General features: G+C 35.2%; 1 pseudogene; it reads right to left on the reverse strand.

Annotated features, from left to right (window-relative positions):
• Positions 1 to 6785: 6785 nt before the first annotated feature.
• LOC109063071 lies at positions 6786 to 9476 on the reverse strand (annotated as a pseudogene).
• Between the last annotated feature and the right edge of the window lie 6409 nt (positions 9477 to 15885).

Consider the following 15885-nt stretch of genomic DNA (forward strand, 5'->3'; position numbering starts at 1 on the left):
TCATGTCTGTCCAACTTGTAAATACAATCTTTATGGCATGACTTGAATGCACCAATAGCTTTATCTTATAGGGACAAACCATACAAACAATCTTTGCTAAAATACATTACAAACTGTCATAGTGAGAAGATCTTTGTCCTGTTTCAATGCTAAAGGCACAACCATTGCAGTCAACACCTTAGAGTATCCATGCTGTTAAATAAAAGTCTGTAGACAAGGGTTAGGGTTAACCTTAACCCTTAAACATGGATTGTTTTACATCGGACTACTACATTTTTATTTTGAGAGAGTTGCGGGATGTAAATGAAGAACAAAAACGGAATATGGACAACAAATTTTAACAACGCATAACGGACATAATGCAATCTGCGGAAGGTAAGTAACTTTTTATTTTATAAAAAAAATCTGCTAACGTTACATCAAAATATAGTGTGTTAAACTGAGAATCTAAATGCGATTACATATTTCAGTGTATTAGGCTAATGTTATGTGTTGCTGGCATGTGTAAATATTGTCAGCTAATTTAGATTTTGATACTCAGCATAGGAGCTTTACAATGAGTGAATTGAGAACTTGTATTTTTAGACAGAGAAGAACTCGAATCCCACTCCTTGACTCTAGAAGAATCTATAAACTAGGCTTTTGAATCTACTGTTGATCGCGGGACTGGGGCCTACCGATCAGTCAAAATGATGAGTCATCATAATATGTTTTGGAGGTGGTGAGTAAAATTTTGCAAGCTTTTGTAAATGTCTCTGTTAGTAAGTAAAAACAAATAGCTAATATTCCTTTGTATGTCTGTGTTTCCCTCCTGATCCAGGAATTTTGGGAACAAATATTATCCAGCCACACGATCTTCAGATGCGTGAGTATTGCCAAAGTAAAATACACATGAAATAGAGGCAGAACATGTAAACTCTGCTGAAAGGCACACTGATTCAAACCCTTAGGATGTAAAGGATTAGTTCACCTCAAAATGAAAAATTTCCTGTTACTCACCCCAATGCCATCCAAGATATTCATGTCTTTCTTTCTTCAGTTGAAAATATATATATATTTTTTTTGAGGAAAACATTTCAGGATTTTTCTCCACACAATGAACTTCGACTACAACCAAAATTGTCCAAATCAATGCAGTTTCAAAGGGCTCTGAGGTGCTTCAAAGGGCTCTGCACGATCCCAGCTGAGGAACAGGGTCTTATATAGCAAAACGATCAGTAATTTTCTAAAAAAAATAAAATAAACATTTATATACTTTTTAACCACATTTGTTCATCTTGTGCTGGTTTGCGACGTGCTGAGCATTACATCATCACGTTGGAAACATCACACATCATGTCATCTATCTAAGTTATTTGTACTCTGGTTCAGAAAGGCAGGGAAGGGCGAAAAATTCCATATCATCTTCTACTTCAACTTCAAAATTGTCCAGCATCTTTGATTTAATTTATTATTATTATTTTAAAAAAATATATTTTGTGACGTTTCCAACATGATGACGTAATGCCTGGTTGCATCGCAGACCAGCACAAGATGAACAATTGTGGTTAAAAAGTATATAAATGTTTATTTTATTTTTTTTAGAAAATTACCGATCGTTTTGCTAGATAAGACCCTGTTCCTCATCTGTGATCGTGCAGAGCCCTTTGAAGCACCTCAAAGCCCTTTGAAACTGCATTGATTTGGACTTCAACATTTTGGTTGTAGTAGAAGTTCATTGTGTGGAGAAAAATCCTGAAATGTTTTCCTCAAAAAACTTCATTTATTTTCCACTGAAGAAAGAAAGACATGGATATCTTGGATGGCATTGGGGTGAGTAAATTATCAGGAAATTTTCATTTTGAGAAGAACTAATCCTTTAAGGAACACATTAAAAATGGTCCTATGTCACCCAGATCAATAGTCTGTTAACACACATTAACACATTTTATTTTATTTTATTTTTTTAAATCAAGCATTGGAACAATGTTTATGGAGCAGAACAGGCACCAACAGAGAAGTCCATCACTAGTAAGTATCCACTGCAGTATATAAAACCATAGACAATTTTAAAGGTACAATGCACTCCAAAATAAAAATAATCTCTTTTTTTTTCTCATGCCATCCCAGATGTATATCTGACTTTCTATCCACAGAGATTTTTTGAAATATTATCCATTATTGTAAGCCAATATAATGCAAGTGCATACTTCAGAAACCACAAACAGCCTGCTGTGTTTTCTGCACTTATCGTGAGCTTACAATGCTCTTGGATTATTGTCAAGATGTGTGTTTGGACTTTTTCGACCTTAAGCATTTTGGTTTCTATTCACTTGCATTATTCGAACACAAGAATACAGGTGCTGGTCATATAATTAGAATATAATCAAAACGTTGATTTATTTCACTAATTCCATTCAAAAAGTGAAACTTTTTATATATATTATATTCATTCATTACACACAGACTGATATATTTCAAATGTTTATTTCTTTTAATTTTGATGATTATAACTGACAACTAAGGAAAATCCCAAATTCAGTATCTCAGAAAATTTGAATATTACTTAAGACCAATACAAAGAAAGGATTTTTAGAAATCTTGGCCAACTGAAAAGTATGAACATGAAAAGTATGAGTATGTACAGCACTCAATACTTAGTTAGGGCTCCTTTTGCCTGAATTACTGCAGCAATATATTTGTCATGGCATGGAGTAGATCAGTCTGTGGAACTGCTCAGGTGTTATGAGAGCCCAGGTTGCTCTGATAGTGACCTTTAGCTCTTCTGCATTCTTCCTCTTCACAATACCCCATAGATTTTCTATGGGGTTAAGGTCAGGCGAGTTTGCTGGCCAATTAAGAACAGGGATACCATGGTCCTTAAACCAGGTACTGGTAGCTTTGGCACTGTGTGCAGGTGCCAAGTCCTGTTGGAAAAATGAAATCTGCATCTCCATAAAGTTGGTCAGCAGCAGGAAGCATGAAGTGCTCTAAAACTTCCTGGTATACAGCTGTGTTGACCTTGGACCTCAGAAAACACAGTGGCCCAACACCAGCAGATGACATGGCACCCCAAACCATCACTGACTGTGGAAACTTTACACTGGACCTCAAGCAACATGGATTGTGTGTCTCTCCTCTCTTCCTCCAGACTCTGGGACCCTGATTGCCAAAGGAAATGCAAAATTTACTTTCATCAGAGAACATAACTTTGGACCACTCGGCAGCAGTCCAGTCCTTTTTGTCTTTAGCCCAGGCGAGATGCTTTTGACGTTGTCTGTTGTTCAAGAGTGGCTTGACACAAGGAATGCGACAGCTGAAACCCATGTCTTGCATACGTCTGTGCGTAGTGGTTCTTGAAGCACTGACTCCAGCTGCAGTCCACTCTTTGTGAATCTCCACCACATTTTAAATGGGTTTTGTTTCATAATCCTCTCCAGGGTGCGGTTATCCCTATTGCTTGTACACTTTTTTTTCTACCACATCTTTTCCTACCCTTCACCTCTCTATTAATGTGCTTGGACACAGAGCTCTGTGAACAGCCAGCCTCTTTTGCAATGACCTTTTGTGTCTTGCCCTCCTTGTGCAAAGTGTCAATGGTCGTCTTTTGGACAACTGTCAAGTCAGCAGTCTTCCCCATGATTGAGTAACCTACAGAACTAGAATGAGAGACCATTTAAAGGCCTTTGCAGGTGTTTTGAGTTAATTAGCTGATTAGAGTATTGAACCTTTTCACAATATTCTAATTTTCTGAGATACTGAATTTGGGATTTTCCTTAGTTGTCAGTTATAATTATCAAAATCAAAAGAAATAAACATTTGAAATATATCAGTCTGTGTGTAATGAATGAATATAATATACAAGTTTCATTTTTTGAATGGAATTAGTAAAATATACTTTTTGATGATATCCTACCAGAGATGGATAATTTTTCTAAAAGTCTAGTTTATTTTTTCTAAAAGTTGTGTTCATCGGAAGAAAGAAAATCAACTAGATATGGTGGAAGAGTTCAATGAATAATTTGAGTTGTTTGTTTGGGTTTGCTATATTACACACATTTTCATCATACATTTCATATAAGGTTTAAATAAGTTCCAAAGGTAAAAAAAAAAATATTATTGATTGAAATTTGCCCACTGTCATGCAGATTTGAGCTCAAACCCTAATTAAACACACCTGAACTAGCTAATCAAGTTCCTCAGGATTACCAGAAACATCAAGGCAGGTGTTTGGAGCTACACTCTGCAGGACACTGGCCCTCCAGGAGTTTGGCACACATGGATTGAAGGGATAGTTCAGTCAGGCAAACATGAACATTCTTCTACTTTTAATGCTTGACAAAAGAGAAATTTCAGGTTTGAAAAGACATGATGGTGAGTATATGATGACAGAATATAAATTTTTGGGTGAACTATCTCCAGTACTTTAATAATCGGACACAAGGAGAATAGACCTTCTTTTTTTAACGCATATCATCATCAGTCCTTTAATTAATTCCCTGGAGAATATTGAGAGAAAGACCCTCATTACCCATATCATAGCAATCTGAAAACACCTTCAGTTAATACAAATATTTTTAGTTTATTTTATAATACAAATTGGCATTTTTAGGTGTTTATCTTGCAATAATATCCCTGGAAAATAATGTCCATTGTTGTGAATCTACATGTTCCTTCTTTTGGTGATGCACATTTTTTTGTCACATCAAACAAAAGTTTTAGATACAAGACAAACAGACAATTTAAATACAATTTATTAAGCTTGTTTAAAGGAAACAAAAATCCAGGATCCAGCTGATTACTGGCCGTTTGCAGGATTGCTTTTTATTTGCTGTATCTGTCACATCTGGTTGCTGTATCTGTCACATCTGGTACACTTTTGTTGTATGTTTTGATTTAATTTATTAATACACTTGTATAGTTAGGATTCTGAACTAAAAGACAGTATAATATTTATTATCAGAACTATGCGGGGCCCCTAGGCGTCAGGAGAATATTGTGAAAACAATATATAAAACCGATTTGGAAAATACAAGCCAAAAATTAGTTTTTTTCACCACCCTTTTCAAATGTGAAATCATGACCTCATCATGATAGTAACCTTAACTGACAAGACACTTAGAAAAATCATATTTTTAGTTTTTCAGTTCCCCCTGGGGTCTCTGAAGAGCTGCTTGAGAAGAATTGGTTTATAATGTTCATTTACATCTGAATACTAAAAATGTAAAGGAACACTCCACTTTTATTGGAAATAGGCAAATTTTACAACTTCCCCAGAGTTAAACAGTTTCACCATTTTCAAATCCATTCAGCCGATCTCCGGGTCTGGCGGTACCACTTTTAACATAGCGTAGCATAGATCATTGAATCTGATTAGAACGTTAGCATCTATCTCTCTCTCTCTCTCAAAAAAAAGACCAAATAGTTTCTATATTTTTCCTATTTAAAACTTGTAACTTGTAAACTGTAGTTACATTGTGTACTAAGATTTACGGAAAATGAAAAGTTGAGATTTTCTAGGCCTATTTGACAAGGAACTATACTCTCATTCCTACGTAATAATCAAGGAACTTTGCTGCGGTGCATGGGTGATGCAATGATATTACGCAGCGCCTGCAAATAGTCCCGAGCTAGGTAACTTCCAACGTGACCTGCATTAAGTTTTCAGGCGCTGTGTAATATCATTGCGTCTGCTGCACCCATGGTACGGCAGCACTGTTCCTTGATTATTACACAGGAATGAGAGTATGGTTCCTAGCCATATCAGCCTAGGAAATCGCAACTTTTCATTTTCCGTCGGTCTAAGTACATGATGTAACTACATTAAAGTTTTAAATAGGAAAAAAATCGGAACTCTTTGGTATTTTTTATTTTTTAATTTTTTTTAAGAGAGATGCTAATGGTCTAATCAGATTCAATGAAATATACTAAACAAAGCTAAAACTGCCACACCCAGACACCGAGACCGACTGAATGGATTCGAAAATGGTAAAACTCAACTGGTTAACTCTGGGGGAGTTGTAAAATGAGCCTATTTCCCTTTAAATTTAAATTGTTTAATGTTTAGAATCAATAGTGGTGTGAAATCTTGTAAATGTATCAGTTTTGTGTTCAGTATGTTTAGAAAATTGTCACTAAAGAATTTGATAACTGTTCTACTGATAACTAATAGTAGTTAAAATGTTGTATTTAATTTAAGATATATACTGTAATTTATCAACTGAATCATTCCATTTTATTTAGATTACATGAATCCGTTTTATACCGTGTTTTATATATTTTTTTTTTACTTCTGTTTTTGAAAATAAAACTGTTAATTTACAATCAGTGTTTCTCAGTAGAAGTGTTTGATCGTTATAATTTAGCAAATCATTTAGGTTTTATATATTGTTTTCTTCTGAGAAACACTGTTAAATAACAGTGTTTCTCAGTAGAACTTTTAGTGCCGTCACTTTATTGAAGGTGTTTGGTCATTATAATCTAGGAAATACCTGTAAAATAACAGCGTTTCTCCATAAAAAAAAAATATTAGTGCCATCAAAATTTTAATAAACCATTTACCAAATATATTTTTACTAATTTTTTTTTATATTTATATTTTTACACATAAACTGTATTTCATCCCATATACAAAATGACAAAATATTTAAAAATATAAAATAAACAACAATATCTTTATAATTTTGTATTTGTACCAGAAACCATTTTTGTTTAATCTTATTATTATTTATTTATTTATTATTATTTTTTTAGGGAAAACCATTCAATAAGAATTTTCTACTGCGAAAGCATAAATACAGGAAATGTTTAGGAAATTGCCATCAAATGGAGGTAAATTTTATTGATACACTGTGGTTTTATTCAGAATAAAGTTCCAACAGAAATCAGTAGAACAAAATGAGCTTTTGCATATTTAGGTTCATGAGAAGTTTCACAAACATATATAATGGTTATTAGCTTGAAGAGATTTTTTCTGTTTGGTTTTACAACACACATTATACACAGACATGCTGCAAACATGAATTTTGCAGTTTCTGTTTTTTACAAGTTGCTAGATAAGGACTATAAACACTGTATTAGATCCAGGTTCATCATTTAGAGACCAGTTTTCTACATATCCAGCAATTCACGTTTGGTTTTCATGTCCTGATCGTTCTTTTGCAGCTGCCTTAAAGTCCAGATGATCTTCAGTAAAAGCATTCTCTAGAACCAGCAGCAGAGACTGTTTAAGCTTCTTCTTATACTCATCACACATGAACACATAGAGAATGGGGTTCAGACAGCTGTTTAGATAAACCAGGTAGGTACTGAAAGTCATTGCTGTCAAAAATACTTTGTTATCATTCCTGCTTTTTGCTGCAATTATAAAATAAATCTGGCAAACATGGTATGGAAACCAACATATGAAAAAAGTCAGAGTTACAGTTATAATGACTCGGTACATCCTGAGCTGCTTTACAATTTTGAGGCGTTTGATTCGTACTCCAATAGCTGTGTATGAAGATGCAATGATCAGAAAGGGGATGAGGAAGCCCACTATAAATTCATATGTGATCAGAGACGCACGAGTAAACATATTAACTGTAAAGGAAGGAAAGCTGCAGCCAATAGATGAAACCCAGACAATTATGCAGATGATCCTGGCTTTAAGTAAAGTTCGTTTATTTTTAGCCCAAACAGCCATCCATGTGCACAGGCATCGGTCCAGACTGATAACTATAAGAAAAAAAATACTAGCAAACAGATTTAGTGTTAACGTTATCTGGAGAATGCCTTTCATTAAGTAAGGATGCCAATGGCCCAAAGCTGAGAGAAGATCTATGATTGAAGACAACATGAAGATGAAGTCTGCAATCGCCAAGTTGAGAAACCAAATGGAGTTGATGGTCGTCTTCATTCTGCAGCTAGTCAGAAATATTACAAGCCCATTTCCAATGAGACCTACTACAATGGTGGCAATAAAAATGCATAATGGAAAGATCCCAATGCTTTCAGGTCCCTCAGGCTGAATAGTGATGTTTAATTTTGTGACTCCGGGCATGTTTTCAGCTTCAAAACTGGTGTTTTCTAAACAAAGAAAGAGAAAACACAGCAAGGGCTGTTTGGAAGCATCAGCTTTTCATTGTCTAATCTTTGTGGTGTTTCTTGTAATGCAAAATAATTTTTGCATGCAGTACCACACACCGAAATGCCATCAATTTCATTTTATGACCATAGAGATGCAGAGCATGGATGGATGATGTAAGAAGGATATTTAACATGAACTACAGTATTTAATTTCTGCTTTCTGATTTCCCATTTAATGAAATGTTCTGTCCTGTCATGTGTGAGGGGTCAGGGTCTTTTTATACTATTGAGGAAAACTGAAGACTTGTTTCCCCCAACTGTGAAAACGTGGTTAGATTCAATAAAGAAGACCAATCAAAATTCAGTATGCCAATATTACAATGCTGTCATGCCAGCAGTTATTGGTTATATTTTGAAGAATGCATTTTGACACCTAATTTAATACCTAATTTGATAATGAGTTGATATACATATATACATTTTTATAAAAGTTATATTTAATACCTTCCTAATCTGTAATATATGTGCAGTATATATATATATATATATAGAATATATATATATATATATATATATATATATATGTGACAATTGTCCCGAGCTCTCATCAGTGTCACCCTGCCCCATCAGCCGCTGGCGTTATAAACCCTGCAAACCGGCACAGAGGTGAGAGATGTCTCCGCAAGACCCGGCTAAACTTGTCTTTCCCTTTGCCCGCAGAGAGCAGCGTGTGACCGCCAGCCCCACCAACCACGAGAGAGCACGCACCCACACTGCACCAGCGCACCGATAAGCCAAGACGCCGAGCACCGAGCACCAAACCGCCTCACAGCAACGCCTTCCACCCCCCTTTCTGTCAATAAAATCCACCCTTCGTGGAACTTACCTTCATCCTCGAGTCGTGTCCTACTTCACCCCGCCACTATATATACATATATATATATATATATATATATATATATATATATATATATATATATATAGATATATATATATATATATATATCCATCTTCAATTATGATAAAATGTTACATTGTTTTTTATATATTCAACAACACTTATTAGATATATTGAATTGTTACATTATATTATATTTGAGTATAATCAAATTGTAATTTCAGCTAATTTTTTTAAAAATCTTGCCTACTTGAATCTTGATTAAACTTAAACAATGAAGCTGAAATTGGTTTATTTATTTAATGTGTTAAGCAAAAAAAAAAAAAGAAAGAAACTTGTTTATATCATTTTTACATTGCTCTGTATATCTGCATTGATTGTTTCTTACACAATTTTGCATTTACTACACTCTGAGAGTTATATATATAAAAAAACGTAATATGAATAATACACATACCTACTTTTTGAGCTGTTGATTCACTGGAACAAGTCGAGTCTTGATCTTTCACTGTCTTCTTGGTCCTGTTGGTTTTATACTAGACAGAAAAGTCTGATGTAACATCAATAAAGGCTGATTTGTTGTGATAAGAGCCTAAAATGTGGTGTCATTAGAAAACTTGATGTAACTGCAGCTATCAGACGTCATCAGTGGGTAGTGGGCATCCGCCTGCAGCAGAGGGTTGAGAACCCAATTTTGTGATGCTGGGGTGGATTTCAGGAGACAGAGCAGAGAACACAAACCCATCACCATCGACAAAACACCTGTGGAGCGGGTAAGCAGCTTCAAGTTCCTTGGCGTTAACATCAGTGAAGATCTCACCTGGTCTACACACACTGACGCAGTGCTGAAGAAGGCACATCAATGCCCCTTCTTCCTGAGATGGCTGAGGAAGTTTGGAATGAGCCCCAGCATCCTCAGATCATTCTACACATGCACTATAGAGAGCATCCTGACGGGCTCCATCACTGCCTGGTTTGGAAACAGCACCGCTGGCAACCACAAAGCTCTGAAAAGGGTCGTGCGAACTGCCAGCCACATTGTTGGAGGTGAGCTTCCCTCCCTCCAGCACATCTACACCAGGCGGTGTATAAGGAAATCCCGGAGGATCATCAGTGACTCCAGCCATCCGTCCCACAGACTGCTCTCTCTGCTGCCCTCAGGAAGACGTCTCCGCAGCATCCGATCCCGCACTAGCCAACTGAGGGATAGCTTTTTCCCTCAGGCTATCAGACTTATGAACAGTCAGAACTAATACACCCTACAGCATAGTTCAACAAAAAACTATTCAACACAATAAACTACAACTTTAACAATTCAACACCGAACTATACATACACACCTGCATTTAACACAATAATCTACCTGCTACCACTGGATACCATCCGATGCACATCCATGACATTTCTGTATCCAGCCCACGTACACTCTGTTGCACCTTAGCATATTTTCATGCGTATAGATGTGTAGTGCTACATATCTGTGTACATTCTGTGTATAGTGTAAAATGTGTAGTGCTAACTGTAAGTATGTCCAATAGTACACTGTGTGTACTGACTATTGCACATATTCACCTGTTGAAGTCTGTATGGTTATATGTTAACTGTTTCTGCAATTTCTGGAGCAGGCTCCCAAGAATTTCACTCACCAAGGCACATGTGCTGTGGTGATGTGACAATAAAAGTGACTTGACTTGACTTGACTTCCTGTTTAAGCAGGAAGTCACTCTCAGACCAGGAAATAGATGTGCAAGACTTGCTCAGCTCTTTCTAACAATTTCACAATGATGCTACTCAAAGTCATCCTGTTTTCTTTTCAAGTACATATTTTAAGTTTTTAATTTGAAAATATCATGACGTAACCTACAGTACATGTTCTACAGATCTGTGTACAAGTGTTATGATACTGATTTTGATGGCTCAACACTAAAGAAATTTTCTATTGGCCCGGTTTGGCCAGTGGTTTAAAGTTTTTACTTGCCCTGGCAAAATTTTCATAGGCCTTGCCACAATGAATCAACCAATAAATCAACAAATAAGACTTATTGTTTTTATTGTTGACTGTAACATTGTATTGTAATAAATGATAACCACTTTGCACAAATAGGTCCAATAGTTCAAAGAGAAAACTGAAATGAACCATGCTTTTTCAGGTCTTTCAGGTAGGTCTAACTCTATTGCAGTTAAGGATGCACTGATAAGGATTTTTCGTGACCGATTCCGATTGATTTTTACTTTTTAAAAATAAAAAAATGCGATTCCCAAACTTGTTGCTTGTTTATTTAGTTTTTATTACTTTTATTTATTTTATTACATTTATTAAATGTTTATTTTGCTCTGTTACTGGCCAAACTAACCTTGAACAAAAAAATAAAAAATAATAAAAAAAAAATATATATATATATATATATATTTATATTATATATATATATATATATATATATATATATATATATATATATATATATATACAGCATTCTATACTCGGTATGCAACATGTCACAAAAACTGCACAAAACAAAAAATCAGATGGGCTCCTTCAATGGGTATTTTATTATTACGGCCCTCCGGTATTAGTGTTGTAATACCTTAATTATATGTATGTCTGCACTATGTCTGTAGGCTACTTTCTGTACTGGAAGTTCCTGACACCAAGAAGAATTCCTTGTGTGCATATACACTTGAATACACTTGGCAATAAAGCTCTTTCTGATTTTGATGAAAATACAAATTCAATCTCTGACAGCAGGTGAGGCTTATAAACACACTAGCAGCGTTTCCTGGTTCATTTATGGGATGAAATTAGACTCAAAATGATTAATAGATGCAAGCACACTGCACAAATACATGTACTGCATAAATTTGGTACATGTACTGTATCTTACTAACCAGAAACAAATGCCTTTCAATTTGAATCTCATTAATTCATCATAAAATGATCATGCAAAAAAAAAAATACAAACACATACACATCAGGTAACAAAAAAAAAAATCTGTTCTGCATTAATGTATCATAAATTGCTCATGCAAAAAAAAAAATCCATGCATATGTGGATCAGGTGACATGCGTGCATCAATTGACATCTATATTCGAGTCGATTTTGTTTTTCGGTTCATTTGGATTTTATGACTTCATTTTTGCAGTTTGCAGATTTTTTTTTTCACGTCGTCGTCCCCCCCCCCCCCCACACGCACGCACACACACCCACACACACACACAAGGCCCAGTGCAATTCATGAACGTGTACATGGTTTGAAAAATTTGCAAATGTGCATCACTACACTGAAACAAATGATTTTTCAACCAGTCTCTGTAGAATTAAGAATTACATTAATGTGCAGCATTTTGTTCAAATGGAGATATATTTGTGAATACAAATGTTATAGTTTGTATTAAAGTATCATAATTTGTACATGTAGCGATTTTTTCTGCTTGCGTGACTATTCTCTCCTCTTTGTGTCCGTCTTCAGAGCATCCGTCTTAAAGATGATATATCATGATGATCACTACGTTTGTGTTACCAAATTGCATCCTGTCAAGATAACCATCGTTTTTGATTACTTTCAGTTTAAATGCCGGCATTGCCAGATACTGAAAAACAAACAAAACAATATAAAAATAAATAAACCGCAATGAGTCCAAATCTGGAGTTATGGAAATAATATAAAGATATCAATGTCCCTAACTTGCAACCTCCCACTTTATTCACTTCCTCTAAATTAAGTGAAAAAAAAAGTCCATAGACGCTTATAATACGTGTATCTGGCAACACGACTGAGGCAGAGCCCTCGTCCTCATCACAACTCACTCAAGGGACGAGGCCAGGGGCGTCGCTAGACCCCTAGATCACATAACATTTTCTTCACATTTGCTGTCAGTTGAGCATACAGCCTGTAAGAGCGACACATTTATCATCGCAATAACAGGATCTCCTCTCCCATTCAGAAATGACTTATTTTTGTGTTGTATCACATTTGCTTATTCACAAAATTGCACAGATTATACAGTTAATCTTGATAGGGTATGTTAGGATTGTACGTCTTTTTACAAAATGAAGTAATTATGTGTTAATTTAATTCTAATAAGATTGTCAGGAAAAGCAGATTCAAGAAGTGAGAGAGCTGAAGAAGTGGACTGTCAGTGCAGTCAAGAGTCACCACACTCAGACGTCTTCAGGAAAAGGGCTACAGCTGTCACATTCCCAGAACCAAGCCATTCCTGAACCGGAGAAAAAAAAAAAAAAAAAAAACGTCAGAAGCTTTTCACCTGGGGTAAGGAGAAAAAGAACTGGACCGTTGCTCAGTGGTCCACACTAAATTTAGCATTTAATTTGGAAATCAAGGTCTGGAGTCTGGAGGAAGGCTAGAGAGGCAGAGAATCCAAAGTCCAGTGTGAAGTTTCTGAAGTCAGTGATGATTTGGGCTGGTGTTATCAATGCAGCTATCTACAAGGAGATTTTGGAGCACTTTATTCTTCCATCTGTTGACAAGCTTTATGGAGGTGCTGATTTCATTTTGCAGCAGGACTTTAGTACCTGCCCACAGTACCAAGACCACTACCAAGTGGTTTGCTGACCATGATATTACTGTGCTTGACTAGCCAGCCAACTCACCTGACCTGAACCTCACAGAGAATCTATGGGGTATTGTGAAGAAGAAGATAAGTAACATCTGACAAACAATACAGAGGAGCTGAAGGCCACTATCAAAGCAACCTGGGCTTCAATAACGGCTCAGCAGTGCCACAGGCTGATCGCCTTCATGCCACGCTGCATTGAAGCAGTAATTTGTGCAAAAGGAGCCCCAACCCAGTATTGAGTGCATAATTGAACCTGTGTTGGAGATCTTGAACATTTCTGTTTTGTAAATCTTTTTTTGATTGATCTTTGAGAAAATATTCAATTTTTTTGAGCTACTGAATTTTACATTTTCCTAAGCTGCAAGTCATAACCCTCAGTATTAAAAAAAAAAAAAAAAAAAAACACTATTGAAATATTTCAGTTTGTGTGCAATTTATCTAGAATATAAGAAAGTTTGCTTTTTAAAATTAAATTACAAAAAATAAAGAACTTTTCCACAATATTCTATTTTTTTTAGATGTACCTGTATAACAGGAACAAATTACATTAAAAATATATATTCAAATAGAAACCAGTTATTTTTTTAAATCGTAATATTTCACAATATTACAGTTTTTACTGTATTTTTGACAAATAAATGCATCCTTGGTGAGAGATTAAAAAATAAAAAAAATAAAAATATATTACCAAACGCAAACAGATTTAAAAAAGGTTATTTCTAGTAAAAAATTTAATAAAATAATAAAATAATATGTAACATATTTAGTTAGTAATTACACAAATGTTTTGAGAAAAAAAGAAGTATAATGTACAATATATACAATTTGTATAATTTCCATCTATATTAATGGTAACATGCATTCTGTTGTTCTAAGCACACTCTAAAGGGTCAATCCTGCTATTTATAACAGGTTCAGGCTTAAACACTTGACCCTTACGTGACCTGTTAAAAACACATCATCAGGCAGTTTTACAGCCAGTTTAAATGAACACATGAGGCCTTCTCACCTTCTGCATCCTGCATCAGCTGACCTATGACCTCCAAGGGTTGCTGCACACCGGAACAAGAGGCAACAGGGGATTGTGGGGGTGGAGGTGGGGTATATACTGGGGAATCTTGCACTGGCTTGGTGAGTCTGTACCAGCAAAAAGCACCTCAGAGACAACCTGTCAATGTCAAGGACAGTGTTTATGTTCTTCTGATCTGATTCGCAAGTAAAAAAAGATGTAATGGGTTTAAAAAAAAAATGTAATGATTTTTTTAAAAATAAGTCTCTTACACTTATTAAGTGCTTGATTTCCAGACCGTCCCCCTCATATCGACCTTTGACCCTCGTCCTGCCATCTACTGTTTCCACTCCACTCCTCAGGTTTTCGACTGACCCTTTCATGACCCCTGGCATGCCTGACCCTCATTACACCGCTGCCTCACTCACCACCATGTCTACACGGACATGAAGAAAAGAATGTGCAAATGTTTAACATTAAAAAATTATATTACAATTACCTATTTTGCTTGGTTTGGTCAAACTCTGATTTGGACATTACCGTTCAGATTTTTTCTTTTGACTTAAAGGTGCAATCTTCTCATGTCTCTCATTTTCAGTCTTTTCTTTGCCTGTTTGCATGTGTATTTCTTACGATGAGGGGCCGGCCACCGCTCCTCTGTGTCCTTCTAAATGGAAACAAAGAAGGATAATGTATTAATTAGAAATATTCACATACCATTTTCTTTGCATCAAGTAAATGTGAAAATCTAAAACTGGTGGGTCACTGTTTAGGAGAAAAAAACAATGTTATATGTAAAACAAATAATGCAACTAATCTTATAACCATTTAACATTTAAAACAATTCCCATGTTTTATTGTTGATTTCATGGCAGTGCATTCAATGAAATATTATTATGGCACAAATTCATCTGATGGATGTAATAATTAAAAAAAAAACAACCTTTTTTTCAGTATGAATGAGATGATATAATAACATACACAATATTTTCTAAAGATATTAATAATTAAAATACCACCTGTAAAATTTATTGTATTATAGTTCAAATTAGTCCAGTAAGGGGAAAAAAAAAAAAAAAAAAAAACTTTTATCATAAATACATTTATTCAGCAAGGACAAATACAATTGATCACTAGATTAACTAATAATCCTTAAACATGTACCACAGTTTTTACAAAAATATTAAACATCACAACCGTTTTTAACATTGATAATAAAAATAATGTTCTTGAGCTGCAAATCAGTATATCAGAATGATTTCTGAAGGATCATGTGACACTGAAGACTGGAGTAATGATGCTGACAATTCAGCTTTCAGACAATCCATCACATGAATAAATTATATTTTAAAACAT

The sequence above is a fragment of the Cyprinus carpio genome, chromosome A15, assembly GCF_018340385.1.
Source record: "Cyprinus carpio isolate SPL01 chromosome A15, ASM1834038v1, whole genome shotgun sequence".
Taxonomy (NCBI): Eukaryota; Metazoa; Chordata; class Actinopteri; order Cypriniformes; family Cyprinidae; genus Cyprinus; species Cyprinus carpio.